This window comes from Zonotrichia leucophrys, chromosome 1A (assembly GCF_028769735.1).
Source record: "Zonotrichia leucophrys gambelii isolate GWCS_2022_RI chromosome 1A, RI_Zleu_2.0, whole genome shotgun sequence".
Classification (NCBI taxonomy): domain Eukaryota; kingdom Metazoa; phylum Chordata; class Aves; order Passeriformes; family Passerellidae; genus Zonotrichia; species Zonotrichia leucophrys.
The window spans coordinates 51100623-51122677 of record NC_088170.1 but is presented as its reverse complement, the minus strand read 5'-3'; positions in this window follow the sequence as shown (position 1 = coordinate 51122677).

Sequence of the window (22055 nt, the reverse complement as noted above, 5' to 3'; positions counted from 1 at the left end):
AAAAAAAAAAAAAAAAGATTGACATGGATATTTTGGGAAAGTGGCAAAATGCAGAAACATGACAAGATAAAGTCATACCAGCCATTTGTATTTGCTTTAACTGTGTCAAACCTTCCATCAAGTTAGTAATAAGCATGCAGGTCATTAAACAGCTTAATTGAATTTGAGTGACATCTGTTTTGAACAATTAGATGGCACAGCATATTTTCATAATGAAAGAATTTCCTTAATTTTCATCTTCTTTCACTGAAGGGTTATTAAGTAGTTCAGCCATTAAAGTGCTTATTTATTAGTGAAGCCCAGATGGCCAACCACTATAAGTGTAAATAATAGCTGAGCCATGTCAGATCTTAATTAAGAGATTGCAAATTAGAGGAACATCATTCAGATCACAGGGGTTAGCATCACACTTGGCTGCTATTAAAATTCCATAATGGTTTGTGCAGAGAAAAGTACCCCACACCCTAACTATGACTCATCCAGGATGCAATCTGAGGTGAGGAAAGGTAAGGAAAATGTGTGATATCCCTGCTGTGAGCCCTGCACCAGAGCTCTGTCATTGATTCTGTTGAACTCGCAGCCCCTGAACAGCCTTTCCTTCATGTACTTGCAAGGTGCTGCTCCTCCTGTATTCCACATGAGCTCCATGGGAGCTGAGGGCATTCAGAAGCTGAAGGATTAGCTGAGGAGTCTGTCATACACATTTGGTTATAAATCTGTCTGGTTTTCTCACTCTGAAAGGAAATGAGCATGTAATAGCCACACAATTATTTTTGTCTAAATGTAACAAGTAGCTCAGGATTGCAACACAGTGTGAGGCAGATATCATTCTTCTCTGAGTAAATTTAACATGTCCCTGCTACTGTGGGACTATTTTCTTGGGTGAACATAAAAGTAGAGACCCAGAGCCTTCCCAGGACCCATTTTAGCAGTTGTTCTGTCCCAAAATACCTTATTTAGAATACACAAAATTCTTTATCACAAGCTAAAGAAGAAAGGAGTTCTGATTTAGACTGTAATAGATTTGAATTTTCTGATGATCCACAGGTACCACTCTGGCCAGTTTTCTGCATGCTTTGCACAAAGCTGGTGGAAAAGGCCTCAAAAGACCAAATGTATTGACAAAGGATCATGGCAAATTTAAGCTCTTTATAAATACAGATTTATGGTTCCCACGAGATGTGCTTTACAGCAGCTGGGTTTTTCTGTGGCTTGACTTCTCTTTTCATTGTTTGTTTCTAAGCTGAGTACTCAGACAAAACTATCGCAGCTTAAATAGCAAAGGCAAGTTTTATTTGATGTTTACAGCTCCCAATTAAATTCACCTCAGAACCACAAGAAGAGTTTTATTAACAAAACGTAATTCTAAACCAAGAAGAGAGCTGTTGCAACCCAGGCATTCAATTCTGCTATTTAAATAACTGTAGATACTAATTAGATCCATTGTCCAGGCCAGTGCTCAAACACTGAAAATCAATTTAAGCTTAATGTTGCACATAACTCTTCCCTGTGTAACAACTGTGAAAAATCCATAACATACTTCATTTCTCCTTAAAACATTTAGGAATTCTCTGGGTGCTGCCATCAACAAAGCAACCAGAAGACACCAACTTTTAGCTGAATGCAGTCGTGGCACAAGCCCACCATTCCTTCTACTCCCCACACTGTGTCCCTAATGCCACAGGGAATTATTTATTTGCAATGCACAAGGGGTGACATCATTCCAAAGTTCACCCCATTCCTTCTGGCTTTGACTCTTTTCAGTCCCAAAGGCCACAAGCAATGAAGATTGCTTTGCTGACAAGGTTGGTGCTGCCCACTGGAACCCTGCCACCCACTGGGAGTCACTAATCCATTGTGCCATGATTTTAGGGCATCAGTTGAGACTCTCAATGTTTGCTCTTGTGGATTGAAAAAGCTGCTGGTTACACAGCCTTTCTAGCATGAAATAAGAGGTGATAGTCACACTGGATGCATCAGGGATGAGAAAAGCAAACAGATCAAGGACGAACCGGCTGCTGGACTGGTAAGTGATGCAGTCACTACATTGCCAATGCTGCTGAAATCCATAGGTGCATTTTGTTTTACATTTCAGGAGTGGGACTTCACCAAAAGCTTCCCTGTGCTTAATTCCTGATGGGTTCTACACCCACAGTTAATTGCTTAGCAGTTCCTACTTCCAGGCTATTCCTGACTAATTAGAAATATGAACTCTCTGGCACAGCATACCCCCAAACCACTAACCCAGATCAAAGGACATTATTCATCAGTGCTGTTTCTTATGCTCTTCCTCAGCTTTTGTCAGATGAGAGACATTTTCCTAACGTTAAATCTGAACTTCTTCCTTTATTTCCTCACATGTTGTTGCTGGTCCCCAAAGAGAGGAGATCTACAGCTCTGCCCCCCTGAGGGAGCTGTGCACTGTGATTAGGCACCCTCAGCCTTCTCTTCTCCAAACTGAACCAATTAAGTGACCACAGCTGCTCCTTGTAAGTCTCAGCATATTTCAATAGATTTTAAAATTGAGTCTTATAATGAAAAAGAAGATAATAATCTTTATGAGATTTTACTCTCTTTTTTTCTTCAGACTATGGTGTATTAATTCTATATCTAAATGAAATGGATATCCATCTATTCAATCTGACTTTAAAAGTCTTGCTTTGTATTATAATATGAGTCTGGCTTCTTATACCAATAACTATTCTCAATATTTTGTCTTTGCTAATGGGTTATTTTTGAAAGACCAGCACTGCAAGCTATGTGTATATTTTTATGTTTGCACACTGATTTCAACTATGGGCCAGGGTGTAATTTGAAAGAAGCTAGGGCATCATAATCAGTCTCAGTAAGGTTATTCCCTTTATTGTGGCTGAAAAATTAGACTCCAGAGCATGAAGTGAAACCGAACTAAAAAGTGCCAACAACAACCAGAATGTAATTGCAGGTTTTAAAATATTTGCTGGATGAAAAAAGGAAAAGGAAACACAGGACAGTGCATCCAGAATCCCATGTTGCTAATTCTGCCAGGTTTATTTCTCAAATTCCAGGAGAAATGGTAATGAGTGTGATCTGAACTCCTATTCCATCTTTACAAATACTCATCAGGAAGCAAAGGAAAGACTGAGAATGGTAGATGCCAGCAGTGACAGGCAGAGATCTGAAGTGCTCTGTACCCTGTACCTTGCCTGGTAGCCATTTCTCATGGAAGTGAGAGTAGACATGTAACCTGTGAGTGGCTCTGGCTGGGATGGAGGGAATTTCGCTCCCAGAGCCCCCAGGGTGCTGTGCTTTATACTGGGACCCAGAAAGGAGTCAATAGCACCCCAGTTTCTGGCTGCTGCTGAGCAGGGCTGGCACAGCACCTGTGCTCTCACCCCAGCATTGCACCACTCCCCTGGGAGGCTGGGGTGGGCAAGGTCCTGAGAGGGGAAAATACCAGAGCTGCTGACCCAAACTGACTGAAGGGATATTTCATACCTTATGATAAATATAAAAGCTAAGAGATAGGAGGAGAAAAGAACAGCATTTGTTATTTACAGTGTTTGCCTTCTGGAGTAACTACTATGGATGCTAAAAGCTTTCTTCCCAGGAAGAGGCCAATCATTGCCAGCTGATGGGAAGTAGAAAAGAAAATCTTTTGGTTTCCCTTTTGCTTACACATGTGCAATCTTCACTTTTGCTTTAGTAAATTACCTTTTCCTCAAACCACAATTTTTTTCCATCTCATTTCTCCCTCTGTCCTGCTGAAGAGGGGATTGATAGAGCAGCTTTGTGGGCACCTGGTGTCCAGGCAGGATAAGACCTGTCATGACTTGTTAGTGCAGCACCATCTTTTAGTTGTCCTTACCACTGTCACTTTCCTTCTGACAACTTTACTTACATGTATATGTTTTACCAATGGATAGAGTAAGTATTGCTAAAGACATGCTTCTTACCAATCAAACTTCCAGAAACAGAAGAAACATATTCAGTAAAAATTCTGGACTCCTCAGTAGGTTCTATAGAGCAAGGTTAATAATAGGTTGTTCTACAACTTTGTGCCTGCAAAATACATAGGATGTGAAAAACTTATAATATATTGATTTCTAACCAAGGTCAAACATAAACTTCTTAATCCAATTTTGAAATCCAAGTGTCTTACTTCTTCTGCTCACCCTGCACCAGAAGGGGACTGTTTTAATTCTGAGATGAGCAGGATTTCATGCCACCACAGCTGGGCCTGCCCATTGAAAAACTTTTACAAATTTACTGGATAACAGCAGAGAAGTTTATGATTGCAAATATTATTTCTATTTTTTAAAATATCTATTCTAATGTTTCTTATAATTTCATACTTCTAATACTAGGACAAAGAAAGAAGGGGACTTTGATCTTTGTTCACAATATATTTATTATTTCTATTACTGCTGCACTCAGGGGTCTCAGTTAGTACGGATATTCCTAAATACCAGTTAAGCAAATGCAAGCAGAAAATATTATCTAAATCACTTTTCATCTTTGGCAAACCTACTAATTTTCTTCTTAGGCCATACCTCTTCTGGAGGATGCACATTCTGTTACAGTACCTCACATGTTTTCTTGCAAACATCTTACACATTACAATTCATGAAAATGAACTGGAAAGTGTTAACCTGCAGGAAAGTGGTGACTTGAGGGCTTTGGGGTGTTTTTTTGTAATTGAAAGATTGCTCTCTGTGTATGCTAATCTTACACTGTTCTCAAAGCCTTGGATATCAAATACTTTTTGAGGACTGACCCAGCATCTGCAGTTCTTGTAGCATTTGCATTCTGACACAATTATGCTGTCTAAATGATGATTATGAAACAGATGCTTCTTTTATCTTCTTTTCATTGGAAGACTGTATTAGCCCTCCAATCAGAAAGAAAAGTCTTTAAGAAGTTTGTTTGTTTTTTTCTAGGGAAAAATTTCCTTAATGAGCTTTTTCTATTGTGTTTCTTAAAGACTTTTATTATATTTACAAATTAATTTACAACCTAGAGATCTGAGTTCAGTTCACAAATTACACACTAAACATAGTAAATACTGTATGAATGTATCAGCAAATGCAATTTACCACTGCAATCCAACTGAATGGGCTGATTTTCCCTTTAACACTTAAGGAATCGGTACAAAATTGCTTCTCTGTGACTTGCAGCAATACCTTATCTTTTGCAGGGGAGGGAGCTATTCCCTACAAATTTTAGGATATAGATATACAAATTTTAGCACACTGTAAAATCAGTGTGCTAAGGAGAAATATGCAGCAAGTGCAGCTATGCTGGGTAGGTTAGGGGTGCCTGGGAAATATTTTGTGCTGTCTCCAAGATTAAAACAGATAAATAAGATGATAGTAATGGAGGGAATTGTCTTTCCTGCAGACTTTCCCCTTAACAACATGTTCCAACCACTTGCTTTGCCCTGTATCCCCACCTCATCTAGGGAGGGAGGAATATCTAGCTGAGGACTCAGATTTGTTTATAGGTAAGGATATTTGCACAAATTTGATGACATTAATACCAAACTCTTTTTCTGTCTACATAAACAAAATCTAACATTAAAACACAATATAATTCTTCTACCAAATCTTGGCTGTTTGTTGGCATCTGGCAGATTTCCAACCCAGCTTTATGCCCTCTCAGCTGGTATGGCCCCAAAGGGAAACTGCACTAAGGGGCCCTTAAACCGTGAGTTGTAAGGTCCCAAAGAGCTGAGGGAGGATCTGTTTGTGCATTGGCAGTGTCTCCATCTGCAGTGCCAGCAGCACACAGCCCTGGGCACACCCCAGGTGTTTCCTGCAGGGCAGGCAGCAGCGCCTTCTGTGCAAGTCAGAATGTGGCTCTCCTGGTTGTCTCTGTGGGTACCCAGCTTATTGGGACCTGTGTGAACAATATCTGAGTAAAAATGGATTCCTGTTTTATCCATACATAGCCCCAAACTTGCATCTGAAATTGGAGAAGTATGCGTTTAAAAAAAACTGGAAATATTAATAGTGACAGCTGGAATTATCTCTGCATCTGCTCATTTGGTTCCCAATTCAAATTTCCATGCAGGCTCTATTTATGCTGCATAACAGTTAACACTGCAAATTGATGCAATTTCAACACAGCCTAAACCACACAGATAAACATATCCACTACATATTCACTCCATTAATAAGAAACATCAGTCAATCACTTGCACTGTAAATTGAAAATCACAATAGGATAGATTGTATCAGCTAAACGTTTTCTGAAAAGCCCTGATCAGTCTCTGGATGGGAGGCAGAGAAATGGAAAATAACTTGTTGGTGTTTCTAACATCTCCCCAACCTTGCCATGCCTTCCTAAGGTTGTGGTCATTAGTATAACATGTACACAGGGAACTGACTATTCCCTCACACCTGCTTCTTTCTACAAAAGAGCAAGAAAAAACTCAAATACCACTCAAGCTCACAGAACCGCTGCAATTTCAAAGTAGGGAAAAGCTGTTGAAACTGGCAGGCCTGAAAATAACTTCCGTGTTCTCATTTTTGCTTTGTAATGTTAAATGTTAAAGCAATTTCACATAAATTTTTGTTGGTTTGGTTTTGGTTTTGATTTTTTTTGTTTGTTTTGTTTTGTTTTGGGTTTTTTGGGGTTTTGGGGGGTTTTTTATAGGGTTTTTGTATTTTTTTTTGTTAGTTGGCTTGGTGTTTTTTATAAATTAATCTTTTTTTAATTTTCTCTTTAGGTTCCAAAGGGAAATGAGAGTCAGAAGCCCACCAGTGTATCTCAACAAGACAACTTGGACACAAATTGGAAGAAAATAATTGTGGTAAAGAACAGATTCACTTTCACACCAGCTGATGATTATTATGGAACACACAGAAAGAAAAGGCTCTACTGTAATAGTCATAATTTGAATGGCATCCTCCTCCTCTCTGTTGTTTTTCTCTCTTGGGCAATTGTACTTACAGATGTTAAGAGGCTGTTTATTTCTGTGCAAATTCTCCACCTGCAAAAACAGCTACAAACACCTGTATAAACTGCCTCCAGAATCCTCTTTAAAGCTCTATTTGTATCAATATAGAACAACATTGTTGAAAAGAAACATTAAAAGTATACTCGTTATTACACAGGGTACAGAAATAGCCAGCCCTTGCTTCTGTTGGATTGGATTCTAATATTTTTCACCACCTAATAATACTCATTACCTATATACAATTAATTTTGTTGTAACCCTATATTTTAAGGCCATTAATGGGAAAAAAAGTGGTATACTATTATAAGAAAGATTAATGATCAATATTTTCATTTTAAAACTTATGTAGCATTTTTTGTACAGTATTTTTTTCTGCAAGTACTGTTGTAATTTGCTCTTTTTCATGATTAATATACTTCAACAAATTCTTCTGCATTTCATTTTTGTGTTGGAGTTTCTCTTGGGTCAAAAAAAGGAACTTCAGAGCTTTGAAGACATGGATCCCTTTTGCTTGATATTCATATGAAGCTCTATTTGTTCCCTTCTGTCAATTGAAGCAATAACAGCAATAGAATGAATAATCATTTTACATGTCAGGTTCAGGGTTCCACAAGATTGAATAATAATGAACTATCATTGCAAAAATAAATCCTTTTGGCTAAACTTGCACATCTTGGCTCAGATTTCACTCATGGTTATTCGCTTCAGTACAGAAACAGGAAAATAGCCTGGAGGCAGTGGAACAAACAAGTGTCAGATCAAGTGTCTGATCAGTCAAATCCTTTTCTTTTCTGTATGGTTTTCCTGGGTCTGGGAAAAGCCTATTTAGACCGACAGGGTGAGTCCTGAGTTCAAGCTAGAAACAAACACCTGAATCTTTGAATTCCCTCAGGAGACCCTCAGGAGAACAGCAGGAGCTCAGCAGACCTCCATCAATCCCAGAGTTTCAGGACTGCCAGGATTGCAGTTCCCCATTTCAGAGCACAGCTGAAAAGGTTTCTCATATGCTCCATCCCAAATAATTTCTCTTTCCCGTCCACATTAAGATTTATATTGTCAGTACTGCTCAGAAAGAAATTCCTCCTCCCAGTGGATGGGGAGGCAGTGAACGGCTCAGCCACTGCTCAGTCACCAGCAGGGTCAGCTTTTGCCCTTGGTGCTGGAGATCACTTCTCTGTGAGTAAGGAATGGAACGTGCAGGAATGCCCTGGGGAGCAGAAATGGGGGCTCTGTTCACTTGCTTCCCAGGAAAGTCCTAGCCCTAGGATGCCAGGCAGGCAGGAGTCAGGAGGCTGAATGACTGCAAGCAGGGAACAGAAGGTAGGTTGTTATTTCCCCATGAAAGCTACTAGTCTCTAACCTGTAATTCAAAAGATGTGAGCCTAAGCCCTCATTTATGGAGCCACTCTTTCTTCCTTTGTATTCCTGAAATTTCTCCATTCCTGACTACACAAAGGAAGAAAAAATCATCACTGGCCTGGAAATGGTCATATTCTGGCCAAAAACCTTAACCATTAGAATACAATTGAAAAATTGTCTGCTACTATTGCAGTATCATCAACTTCCATCAGTTTGGATGAGTCATTTAATGCACTGCTACCTGTCAACTTCAGAGCTACTAAACTCTCTTGTCCCTTCAATAATTATTTCTTTTTACTGCTTCATTTCTTCAGCCATCCATTATAACCACCTTAGCATTCACCCTGCATACATCTCACTCATTTCTCAAATACCTGTTGTTGCCTGCTGTTGGTTACAGCTATGAATTGCTATGCTGCAGCAAATTTGAATAGTTCACTTGATATCTCATTGTTAAACACTTAAGTTGCAGCTCATCAGTTTAATTTTTATGCTGCTACAGCAGGATTGTTGAGTTTTCAATGGCAGTAACAGTAGCATCCTTAGAAGATTTTCAGAGATGGTAACCATTCAGAGATGGTTATTGCTAATGGTACTCAAACTTTATCAGTTCTTCAATGAAGTGAGTATATTTCTTTTGAACTGAGAAAGCACATGAAGCATTTCTCTTGGTAAAACACATGTCAGCAGTCATGGTTAAAACCTCTCACTCTAATTCTGACTAAGGTGCCATGGTATTCAATTTGTCTGGTCCCAGGGAAAGAGAAGAACACATTACTTCTCCCTTCACATTTTACTAGTATTTTTATGTCAGACTTCTTTTCCTTAGTTCTTTTATCAACCAAAACATTTCAGGAAAAAAAATTCAACAGTATAATCACTGCAAGTAGGAGCATCTTCCAGTAGCCCTGGAACATCCTTGATGGTGTGCTGAGAGAGAGGTTCTGTCTTTTCAACTTATTGTAGCCTCAGAAAATAAAAACGCAGGTAGGATGAAAAGAAAGACTTTTCTGCAGATGTATTCTGTTCTCTCACAATTGTTCTCTGTTATGATCTGAGAAGTCAATCATAGGAATTTATTTAACAATAAAATTGTGATGGGGAGAGAGAAAGAAATAGAAAGGGGCTGGGGTGGAGGGATGGGAAAAGAGAGATATCAGGCAAAGGATAGTCAGGACCCGTGTCTCATTGATCCTCCTCCACCCTGGGCTTCTTGGTGGTGAGGCTCCTGAGGTCATTCAACACTTTTTGCTGTTTATAGATTTTAGCAAACAAAGGAATTAATGCTTGTCGGTTACACTCTTCTCTTACTATATTGGCTAAATTATTCCCTCACTTCTAATGCTAAACAGTCCCATGTTCAGTATTTCTCTTCTTTTGAGTTGGTGGGTTGTGAGTCAGTGGGTTTCTGGAGTCAGTGCGTTGTGAGTTGGTGGTCACAATCTCTCCCCACCAGAATTACCTTTAACCTTGTCTGGGGTAATTTCAGCACAGTTGATGAGTTGGGTTTCCTTGTGTCCCATGAATTCTGCCATTATCAGTGATGTATTCCTCTCCCCCAGCTTTGTCCCTTTGGTCTGAGATAACTCCTGGGCAGCAGTACCACTTTTACCTTCCCTCAAGCTCCTGTCTTGATGGCTTAACTTACGCACCACCTTTCAGGTATGCATGGAGGCACACTCAGGGGGGCTTCAGTAGTCTTTGTTATTCAGATCTGTTATATCTATCCCATAAAATAGGGTGATCTTGGTTTAACCAGCAGCTGCTTCTTTACACAGTTTGCCACAGAGGGAATTTTTATCTGGATGTGTTATCCAGGATGTGCTTGGCAGCCCCCACCAGACCAGAGTCAGCACCATTCTGCCACAGTGCTTATCCCATGGCAAAGCCCTTCTGCATCCTAAACAGTGTTTGAGACAGGTAACTGTGGTCTTAAGGTGCTTATACTCTCCTGTCTCAGTCATTACCTTTAAACAAACTAGAGCAGGCTCCCTTAACATCTCAATCTAAAGTAAAAAACTTGTTTTCTGAGGCTGTTCCCATAGAGGCTGGGAGATATTTGCTGGAGAATTTTATAAACATGCCTCACATGTATCTGCTGGAGACAATTGTTACTTAACCCAGAAAATTGCTGGAGAATGAGGTTTGCTTGAAGATCTTTCTCCAGTCCCCAGATCTAGAGAAGAGGATACTACAGACATTTCCCACCACGGCAGTTTAAGACAAAAGTGCTGTGTCTAGTCTTCCCTTACACTGTCTCGATATTAAGATGTCAGCTATAGCAATATTCTGGTAACAGGAGACAAAAAAAGAGCTGCTCCTTTACTTATTATGATTATGTGTGGCAGGGGAAATCAGCAAGCAAAACTAGGAATTTGGGTGTCTCATTTATACAGAACCATACACCGCCACTCATGAGTGACATAACATCCAACAACAGAAATATGATAGACATACTGCTGCAGAGGCAATGCAGCATTAATAATTTTGTGTGTGTTTGTGTGGGGTAAGCAGCTTCCTTAAAAAAGAAAGCACTAGGAAGCATGTTAATGAAATGACATTACTATTCCTAAAAGTCCTGCCTTTCTGGACTGGGTTGTCTGACTTGACAGTGACTCTCTAGGATAACGAATTACTGCAGACCCTGCACAGCTGGTACCAAGATTTTTCAACAAATATAATTTTAGAAATTTGCTGTGAAGCACATAAGTAAAAAGCACAAGTGTTCTGAAAAATATGAATTCAAATATAATCAGTAATAGCTTCTGCTGAAATTGTTACATGAAGGTACAATATATTTGCCCTCTGGCTCTTCTATGAATACATAATTAACATAATAGAATTCTTGTATTAAGAGGCATAGATAATTTTCTCAATTGTTGTCTACTTGCCCTGATAATCTACCAAGCTATTAGTCCATGTCAGTCTGTTATGATAGGCATTCCAGAACAAGTGGATAGAAATACATCAAAAAGTGGTAATCAGAAACAGTAGCATGTTGGATTGAAAGTGCAGTCACTTATTTAACAGGCTGGTCCATAAAATATTAGCAAGGCTTCCCTAATTTTATCCAGGATGTTGTTCCAAGGAAGTGCTGTAGGAGTTGTTAGCATTCAAACACCTCTCACTGCAGCCAAGGTCCTGCTGCTTCTCCTGCCTGCCCTTCCCCTCTCCTTCACTTGGTGAATACCAATCGTTCAGATCCAAGAAAAAGATCTTTAGCAGCATATAGGGCTGAGATCAAGAGGCATTTTGCTCAGAAGGGGCAAGACCTTATATCTGACTGCTCACAAGCCATTTCAGTGTGTGTTCACTGTAGGAAGCAGGTAGAGGCTTAGAGGAATTAGTGCTAATGGAGCCTCTGCAGCTCCAGCAGGGCAGGCGGCACAGCCCACACACCTGTGCTGCAGTGCTCACCAGCATCACCTCCTCTGGCTTCCCCTGCATTCCTTCCTTCCTGCCCTGTCTCTGGTGACCAGCAATTGGTATGGTCACCAGCAGACACACAGAGACATTTCCTGACAGGGTATGTCAGGGGCAGGATACCCAAGACAACACACACACGTGTGTGTGTGTGTGTGTGTGTGTGTGTGTGTGAGGGGAGGACTCCAAATATCCAAATACAGCCTTGTCACAAGCCTACAGTGCCTCAAGGACCTGCCCCTTACACCATCAAATAGAAGGGCACAGCTTGTCCCTTGCAGAGAGAAAAAACAGCTCCAGCAGAATAAGATTTCAGGGAAACAATTAAAGGGAACCTCCTCTTTCTTTGCCCTGTTGCAACACATTTCAAGCTTCTGCTTGAGAGCTTCCAAGGGAAACAGGTGTCAACATTCCATAGTGATCAAAATAATAGATCATTTCCTCAATGCTCTACCCAGAAGCTTTTCAAGAAAATGATCTAAAAATTCAGCAAATAATCCTACTCCATTTTGTGACTTTCTAGAAAATGGAAAAACTCTGGAATTAAATTTGAGGAAAACATCAATTACAATTGTGATTACCTGTTCAGTCCCTCAAGAAGTTCAGTGCTGTTTAGTTTTTCCCAGGATCCTTAAATAAATACTGTATCTAATCCATATAATTTTTCTTTTAGCAGACAGAGGAAATGGCTGGTGTTTTCTGAAGTGATTCTCCAGCAGTCTTGGTCACTGTTCATCTGAAAAAACTGCATGTAGTGTAAGAACTGTGTGCTTGGAAGGGCATGCAGGTCCAAACAGCACTGGAACACTGTGTGTCTGATACTTTGTAGATGTTTGGTGCCAACCCATGGGCCTAGAAATATCAAGAAAATTAGAAGACCAGGAACAGTGATCTTCCTGTAAATAAAGAGAAAATAGTAGCCAGTTGAAGAACTTACTGAAGGGCACACTAAACCAGCTCTCTCAGAGCCAGCTACTGAGCTTGTATTTCCTAAGGGCTTACATGTAAGAGTATGCTTCCTCTTCCAGCTGTCGGAAGAATGGGAGGTAACTGGCTTTGCTGGGTAATTGTGTGTCAGAGTAAAGGAATTTGAAATGTGACACCCTTTCCCATTTCCCATGCTGTAAATACAAAATCCTGAGGTGAGATCATTGCAGAACACAGGACAGAGTATTACCATTATGCTGATGATGCAAGATCCTTTCCTGGCCTTGGAGCTGTAGGGCCTGGTCCATGCGAAATTCTGAAAGACAGGTAACTGAATGCATCAGGAGTCATTAGTGCCCAGATCTGAGAAGATAGATGTGTGTTCTTGGTGGAGGTCACACGCCTCAAGAGGGTACTCAGCAGTCTCCAGCCTGTTGACACACTGCACACACTGACAGAGCCTTTGTTATTATTTTGTTCAGTTGCATCATTCCAAGACCCCATCATAGGGCTCTCAACAGGGCAGCTGACATCATTGCAGCTGTACATTATCTCAATGTGATGGGCTATTGTGACACATTATGTCCACCAGCAATTTATTTTTTTTTTCATCAGCTGCTGTTTATTATTCCTAAATCTTTCATCAAGCTGTACTTCAGCTATATTTGAAAGATATTCACTGAGCTCTAAACTGGTGTGACTCTGTGCTCATACACCACCCACTGCTGAAAGTTTCTACCACTGAAATGAAGTCAGCTGGATAGCTTAATTCTGTTATGACAGCCCTCCAGAATAAAATTCCTTCTACACCACATCTGTTCCCATTACCCATTCCTAGTGTTATGAATTTAGACTGAAAGTATGCCTCTACTTTCTTGGTTTTAACATTAACATATATCACAAAATAGAAAGTGTGACATGTACCTTAATAAGTGTATGACAGAGCACGTGTTTCTGTGAAACAGTGCATGTGCATATGTGCACTTACAACATACAGTCATAAAAATGTAATTAATGTAAAATTTGAATGCACAATATGTAAAGAAATATATTTCAGGATATCGGTGTTTTGCATTTTTATATTCCCATGATAATTCTAGAAGCACACTATGAAATGCTGTGTAACTTTTCTATTTGCCTCTTCTGCGTGCACAATTGCATTCCAAATGCTGTTCCAACCTTCTTGCACTCTACAGATGTCACAGAACATGCAAATATTTTACTATTGATTATTTTATTGTACAATGCACATACTGTAACTTGTTCTCCACAGGGTATTCCTTCCTTTATAAAGGCTTGATGAAGATGTTTAGATTTCATTTGATTTCATTTATTTTTGATGGCATAGCAGAAAGGCTAGTGTGCAGGGGATAATCTTGATGGATTTGCTATGACAGATTTGGTGCTTATAAAATGTTCTACCCCACAGAAATCAGTTTTCCTGCAATGATGGCTCATGGGTAACTCGGATCACTTCCATTAGCAATGATGCATTGGTAACATTACTGTATTCAGATATGGAGAATTCAGCTTAAGATTTTTACAGCAAACACAGAGAAAGGAAGGTGCTTTCTTGGATGGACTCAGGGCAGCTGCTGTGCATTACTTTCCAGCACAAAGATACCTGCAATATTTATATTTTTCCTTCCACTTTGCCAGCCTTCCTTCAGAGTTGCGCAGCCAACACCCTGTATTTTTCAGGGAATAAAGCTTCTCTCATCACCAAGAACACTCCAGGGCCCTCTGACAAGAAACCCCTTCCCCCACACGTGGCCTCTGAGTCTCACATCTGTCTGTCTGAAGTCATTAATCCAAAGACTTCTATGGAGGCGGGATTCTCACGCTAACAAGCTGGCAGCTTGGGTCGTGCTCTGTTTTCTGGCTCTGGCTAAAGCCTTCCTTGCAAGAGGTTAGAAAGAGCAGCTCTTCAATTTCAGCAGTGTTCCAGAGAGTGACTTGAGCTGAACGATGAGTGCTTTTCAGACAGCCTCAGCCTGAAAACAGAAGGATCTTCACAAACAGCCCAGCCCTTTCCTATTTAAAATATTAATTAAATAAATTTTGAACATTCCTCACATAAATCACTGCTGCTCTTCCTTACCTTTGTAACGTGGGAGGGGATGTGGCAGAAGCCTTAGCTCACAGCAACATGCAATTCACCCCGGCTCATCTATGATACATGTGTTCCATGTGAAAAGCATATGTGTTTCACTCTACAGGAAGCTAACAGTTTGCCAGCACACAAATACACTTTCACATTTGTGATGCTAAGGAAAAAAAAAAAAAAGCATTCTCAAAAGATAAAATATTCACTTCACAGTTAGACTTTAATAACCCCTAACTTTCATTCTGGAAGGAAAGGTAGAAAGAAAAAAAATTGCCATTAGCTTTCTTTCAAACAATAGTAATTTAAAAGGGGATTCAAGATTATGTGATTTGGAAATTTGAATTACTGTTTTTAAAAACAATTGCAATAACCTCTTCCAGACAATAAAATATTTTCCTTTCAGAAAACATATGGCTTTCTCTGCTGTTCAGGCTTCCATGGAATTAAGTTCTTTGAGAGGTCAATAACATATTTCTAAAGCTCTTTACAGTGATCAGACTGGATCCTTGACCTTTCTTTTCTGCTCTCCTTGTGCTATGAACTGCACATATTAAAAGGCAGCTAAAACTAGGCAAGTGAGTTTTCCCTGGTTAAAGAAAGTTGCTGATTGCCAAAAATCATCTAGCATGGCTCTGTGACACCCCTCAGGAGGAAAGAGAGCTGCAGATGACAGTCCACAGCACTATTTTTGTGAGCATCCCTGAATCTCAAAGCAGTTTTTAGAGTCAAAGTACCTAAAAAGAAATTTACTTGAACTCTGTATTTTTGCTGGCTTGTTTAGCAAAGAACAGCCACAGCCAAAAATGTGTTCCCACCGTACAAGTAATTTACTTACCACTCAAGGGAAGAGATTTCTGCTACGGGAAATGACCATGCTCTCAGTGTCAAGATATTTTCAGTCTTGTAAGAAGTATCCTAGAATTTATTACTGGACACAGATAGCAAGTGCTTCCTAATGATATTTTATTTGACAGACATGTTCTGGTAACAAAGGTCATTGCTTAAATCAGGGTATTCACTGATGATTTTAAGAGAAGAATATACTAACTCATGCAGCAAACTGAGGTTTACACCTGTACAGAGATGAGTGCTGATGCTATTTATGTAGAAAAACACAGCCTAATTTAACATCAGCACAGGCAGCTTTTGCCAACACCCTCAGATGCATTCTGTGGTCCTGGGCATCTGTGATTCATAAGACCAGTGACAGAAGAGCTGGCATCCCTGACTGCTTCTCCTCCTTAATGACCTGCTGACACTACCTGTGACTTTATACTATGATCTCATTAATAAATGCTGGCAAATTTGAACAATGCTATAGAAGGCAAGGATTTCAGCCTTTGAAACAAATACAGAAATTTTTCTAATACAGATTATCTACATAACATAAAGATGCAAAAAAAGTAACCCACCAGCTGCTGAGATGCAGTTAGCTGATCTCCTTATTCCCTGTCATTCTTCAGAAACTATCTTTTCATCATGCAATACAGAAATGGGAGAGGGGAAAAAGAAAAAAAAAATAGGAAAAAAAAAAAACCCAAAGCATACCAGAACAGAAAAGAGAACCCTAAGCCAAAATATGACATTTGACAAGTGAAGGTGTGATAAAAATTAATGGCCTACAACTTTAACAAACTCTGTGTCTGTCCTTAACAGAGAACAAATAAGAAATGAAAGGAAGAATGTGTATGACATTTATCACAATTTTAAGTAACTCTTCTCCCTAGGGTGTTGTGTTTACTTGTGAAGACAATACATACAGTGGGCTGCTCTTCAGGGAAAAGAAGAACTGTAGAAGAGAACTTGTATGAGCAACAGCAAAGCATAAAATCTTGTGCTTAACCTGAATGTATGAATATTCCCAACACCAGGGAATATCCAAATTCCTGCAGGACGACTTGAGCAATGAAAGGGAGATTGACAATTTCAATAGACTTCTGTCAAAATGTTCAATGGCTCTCAGGATAAAGCCAAGAACAAGTTACTGACCACAAAGGGAAATGTTAAAATGTATAAAATAAATGCAAACAGGGTACAAATGTAGCACTACTTTGGTGGGAGAGAAGTGGGCAAAACTCAGGTTTCCCACATACATATATTTATTATTTGTTCCCATTGAAAGCAGGTTTGACTGAAAACAAAGTATCATGGTTTAACCACAGCTGGCAACTTAGTACCACACTGCACCACACTCACATCCCCATCCAATAGGATGGGAAAGGGAATAACAAAAAGGTGCAGCCAGTGGGTTGAGATAAAAACATTTTATTAACTAAAGTAAAATATTATAATATTTTAATATTAACAGTAATAATAGTGATATAAAACCAAGAGAGGAAAAAAACCCAAGAGAAACAAGTGATTCACAAGACAACTGCTCACCATCCACTGACCAATGCCCTGCCCATCCTCAAGCAGCTCCCAGGCAACTTCTCCCAGTTTCTATACAGGGATGATTTCCTATGGTATGGAACACCCTTTTCCCCAGTTCAGGTCACCTGTCCTGGCCGTGTTCCCTCCCAGCTTCCTGGGCAGCTCCTCACCAGCAGAGCACCAGCCAGCTGAAAAGTCCTTGACTTAGTGTAAGCGGTAATATGCAACAATTAAAACATCAATGTGTTAAAACATTCTTTTTGTACTGAATCCAAAACACTGAACTCCATCAGCTGCTAGGAAGAAAATTAACTCTATCCTAGCCAAAATCAGGACAAGAAAGAAAAAATTGCTATGGATAGCACAAAAGAAAAATAGTTGTATCCAGTCAATTAGCTCACAATAAGACATCCCTGAGTGCACACTGAGCTCTCAAAAATATTTCAGAAAAGTCATATAGCATATGAAATATAGCCTCAAACATCAATAAAGGGAAGAAGTGTGGTTTATTAAACAAGGAGTTTAATTTCAAGCATATTCTGTAATGAGAAAGAACAGAACATTTGTTGAGGGGAAAAAGAAAATAAACAGAAAAAAGAGCTTATGACTCCAAAACACTCCTCTAAACATTCAAAGGATAATGGTACAATGAGCAATAAGCAGCATGGGCTCTTAAGGAACATGTTGTGCCAAGAAAACGTGATTGCTTTTTTGATAGAACTGCAAAAATCCTGGATGAGAGATACACAGCATGATTTTAATAAAGGATTTAATACAGTGTCTTACTAAATCTCCCAAAATGAATCCAAATTGCTTTGGACATAAGCACTGTCATGTAAATTGAAAACAGGCTGAAGGATCACAAACACTGGCTGATGAGAAATGGCAGCAGATTGCACTAAGTTGTGGGGAAGTAGGCAGAAGGTCTACTGCGAAGTATGAAGTTGTTTTTTATTTTAATATCTTCATTAATAAGCTGAAAGAAAAGGTAAACAATATGTAAATTACCTTGGCAGATGAAACTACAGAGAATAATGTTAAAGTGGCAGAAAATAATAACTAAGGCTAATTAAAAAGAAAAAAAAGTGAAGTACCAAGCTACTGCATTGGAGAAGGAAGACCCCACAGCGGAAAAAAACAAACACTTTCTACAGTCAAAGCAAGGGCCTACACTTAGCCTAGCAATGAAAGAGTAATTAATATGTGTTATTTATGATACATATGACTGTTTGGAGTGCACGTCATGGGACACAAAAGTTAATGCATGCCCAAGTCACTGTGGAACAGGAAAGGAGAAAATCACCTGTCTGTAAAAAACATAAGGTTTTGTTAACTATTAAATACATTTTAGCCATATACCTAAGTACATAGAAGTACATACCAAACTACAGAAAAATCTTGAAATGCACACATAAGGGAGAGACAGGGACCATAACACCAGAAGACAACAACAGGGGCTAGGGACAAATAATCTAAAGTCGTCTTCTTCATGATTTCAAGGGATGAGGCAGTGTCTATACTATAGTCTCTCCCTTATCTATTCTATTCTTTAAGCTCTTCTTCTTTTCCTCATATTCTCTCAAGAGAATCCCTTCTTCCTCACCCAAGACTTTTTTTTTTCTTGAAAAAAAAGCCTTCTTGACTTCTTTCCCTCTTTGTCGTTCAGAGTATTTCTCAGCTCCCTTCCCCTCATTTTCTTAATTTATATTTAAAGCAACACAAGGTTGCTTAAAACCTGCTACTGAGATGCCACTCAACCACCTCTGCCACTCTGAGATACGGTGATCACCCACTCTTGGCTGGACTGCAGGCTGGATGAGGGGAGGTGCTGCTGTGCTGGGCAATCTTGGCCATCCCAAGGACAGCAGTGCTGCCAAAACCTTTTGAAATTATTTGCAATTTCTCAGTATTGTTGCAACTGGAAAAGGTTTTCCATGTAACATATATACTTGGTTTCTTTATTAGTAATTGTAATTGAAAAGTTGATGGAACTTCTCTTTTAAAACAAGGATAACTTATCAAACAAATCTATTTGGACTGTGTGACACGAGCATTGGCATTTATCCTTTAAAACAGAATTCAAACTTCAGCAAATGAGAAAGGTTAAAGGGAAAAGCATTATAATTTAAAATGTGAAACTAGACAGGAAGAGCAAGCTATACTCAGGAGCCATCAGAAGGTTTCCTAATGAATGCCAATAAATGAAAAATAAAAATATGAATTACAATAAACTTACAATATTATCATTAAACTTTAAATTATTTTTAAATTTAAATTTCAAAATTTTCAGCATTTTTTTATTGTTATAGAGCCTGGCTCAACCATGTAAGAAACTGAATTCAAAACCAAAATTCCTCCTGTTGATTACAGCGTGTTCATCTGTCTGAAATAAAAAGCCCAATGATACCACATCACAGTAATTATCTCTCTCCAAACTCATATTTTTATGACAGAATACACAACAAAATCCAGTGAGATGCAAGAAGACAGCATAAACAAATCTACCTTTTTTATAGACAAAAAAGTTGTTCTATTAAATCTGCCTAAAGGAGAAAGAAGAATAAAGCATAATAAAGCATAAAAACAAGCATAAAGTACCTGAGAACACCATAATTCAAAACCAAAAAGACAGAAGATTTTTTGGGAAATATACTCTTTCCTCTTCAGTGATGAACGGTTGAACATTGCTAGCAGGATTCTGGGCTGCAGCCAAAGCGTTGCCAGCAGGTTGAGGGAGGGGATCCTGCCCCTCTGCTCTGCTGCAACGAGACCCCAGCAGGAGTGCTGTGCTCAGCTCTGGGGACACCAACATAACACAAACATGGGCCTGCTGGGGCTAGTCCAGAAGAGGGACACAAAGATAATTAGAGGGCCGGAGGACCTCTCCTACCTAGACAGGCTGGAGAAGAAAATGCTCCAGGGAGACCTTAAAGCACCTTCCAGTACCTAATGAGAGCTGGAGAGAGACATTTCACAGAGACAAGGGGGAATGGGTTCAAAATGAAAGAAAGTAGTTTTAGATTAGATATTAGGAAGAAATTCTTTACTGTGAAAGTGGTGAGGAACAAGTTCTCTAGGAAGTTGTGGATGCCCTGTCCCTGGAAGTGTTCAAGGCCAAGGCTGCATGGGGCTCTGAGCATCCTGGTCTATGGAAGGTACATGGCAGGAGGGCTGGAACCAGATGATCTTGAAGGCTCCTTCCCACACAAACCATTCTGTGATTCTATGAACCCTGAGGAGAGGTAAAAAGAACAGCAGCTTCTTGCTGTTTCAGCTTCTTGCTGAAACACAATAACATGTTCAGTATTACTTATTCAGGTAATGAATACTGGAGATGTCAAAAAAACAGCAGTGCAGGCATTGAAAGCCTATTGATTTTTTTATCATAGATGAAATATCATAGAACACCAACAGAACGGAATGAATGTATTTGGAAACCTTTCAATTTTATGTTTTTTCATGTAGGAACATGCTTATTGGTGTTCCTTTTATAGATTTTGGCTGCAAAAACATCTATGAATTTTAGTTCCCCAATCTAATGGAGAAAAATATTTTGGGTGTTTCTGGGCTGGTTTATACTTATAACATGTTTAAAGAAGAAAAAAGTCTGCTTGTGGTTTTTGAGATTGTTTCTAGGCTGATGCATGAATTGGTAGAAAGACTGTCAAAACATATACAACTTCTTTAACAGAGTTGTGAAAGCCTGAATGAAGTGTAGGCTGTATCAGAAAATAATGGAGTAGGAGTTTTATTCTACAGGAATATCTTATCATAAGAAGTAACAGAATTATTTGAAAGACATGGAATGAATGCACCATCAGCCCTAAAATTACCCACAATGAACTTGTTCCCTAAAAAAACCCAAACAAACAAAACCTCAGAAATTGTATGAATTGCAGCAATTTTTTTTTTAATGAGACCAAAGATATTTGAAAAATGCAATTTTCAGGCACCAACTTTCAATATTCAACAGCAGCAGAAGTAAACATCTTAATGGCAAATGAACTGTTTCTAAAGCCAGCAAAAGACCTTTTTACCTTGGCTAAATACAATCAACAAAATCCAAATTTTCCATATGTGCTGCTCTTTGCAACAAAGAAAATACTTAATGAACCAAAAGAAATGTGACAAAGATAATAGTTTATAAGACTTTTCTTTGTGTTCAGAAATAATTTTTCTCCATTATAAAGGAGGCTAAATGCCGACACTGGAGAACGTATGCACAACTCAGTTCTTATCTCACCATTACAGGATCAGTGATGTCAACCAAACACTGCTTAACCTTCTTCTTGATGATCCATATTTCGTGCAGAAGTATACAGAGGGGCAGTATGTCTGCTAGATGCTGTCTGCTCCTTTCATATAAAAGCCAGAAGCAATAATCCCCAGTACCCTTTAAGAACAAGCAGGGAATTTATCATATCTGGTTGTAATGCCCTTTGGGACTCTTCAGGAAGAAAGGCACTGTAAATGTAAGCTCATTATCATCATTAACTCCTTTTATACACCAGCTGAGCTCAGAAGGAACAAATGAGAGAAAAATGCAAGGGAAAAAAGGTTAAATACATTTGCCATTCTTTTCCTGATAGGTTTTAGCACTTCCTAGTTAGTTTTTAACAATCATGGATACCTTTAGTAGATTAAACTTCTTATTTATTAGGAATTCTTAAAATTAATTTGGTCATTTTTATCCAGGAGATTTTATTTACATTGCTAAGAAAGAAGAAGAAAATGGCTTGACTTGTATTTGGGATATGCAACACAGCAGTGCTTCACTGATTACACACTCCTGTAAATCCAGAAACACCTTATGATTTCCACAGTTACACCTCACCTACATGGGTGAGAATGGTTTGAGAAAAGGAAAAACTCTCTGTTTGTCTTATTTGTATTTTCTGGGTGATTATCACAGACATTTTTCAAAGG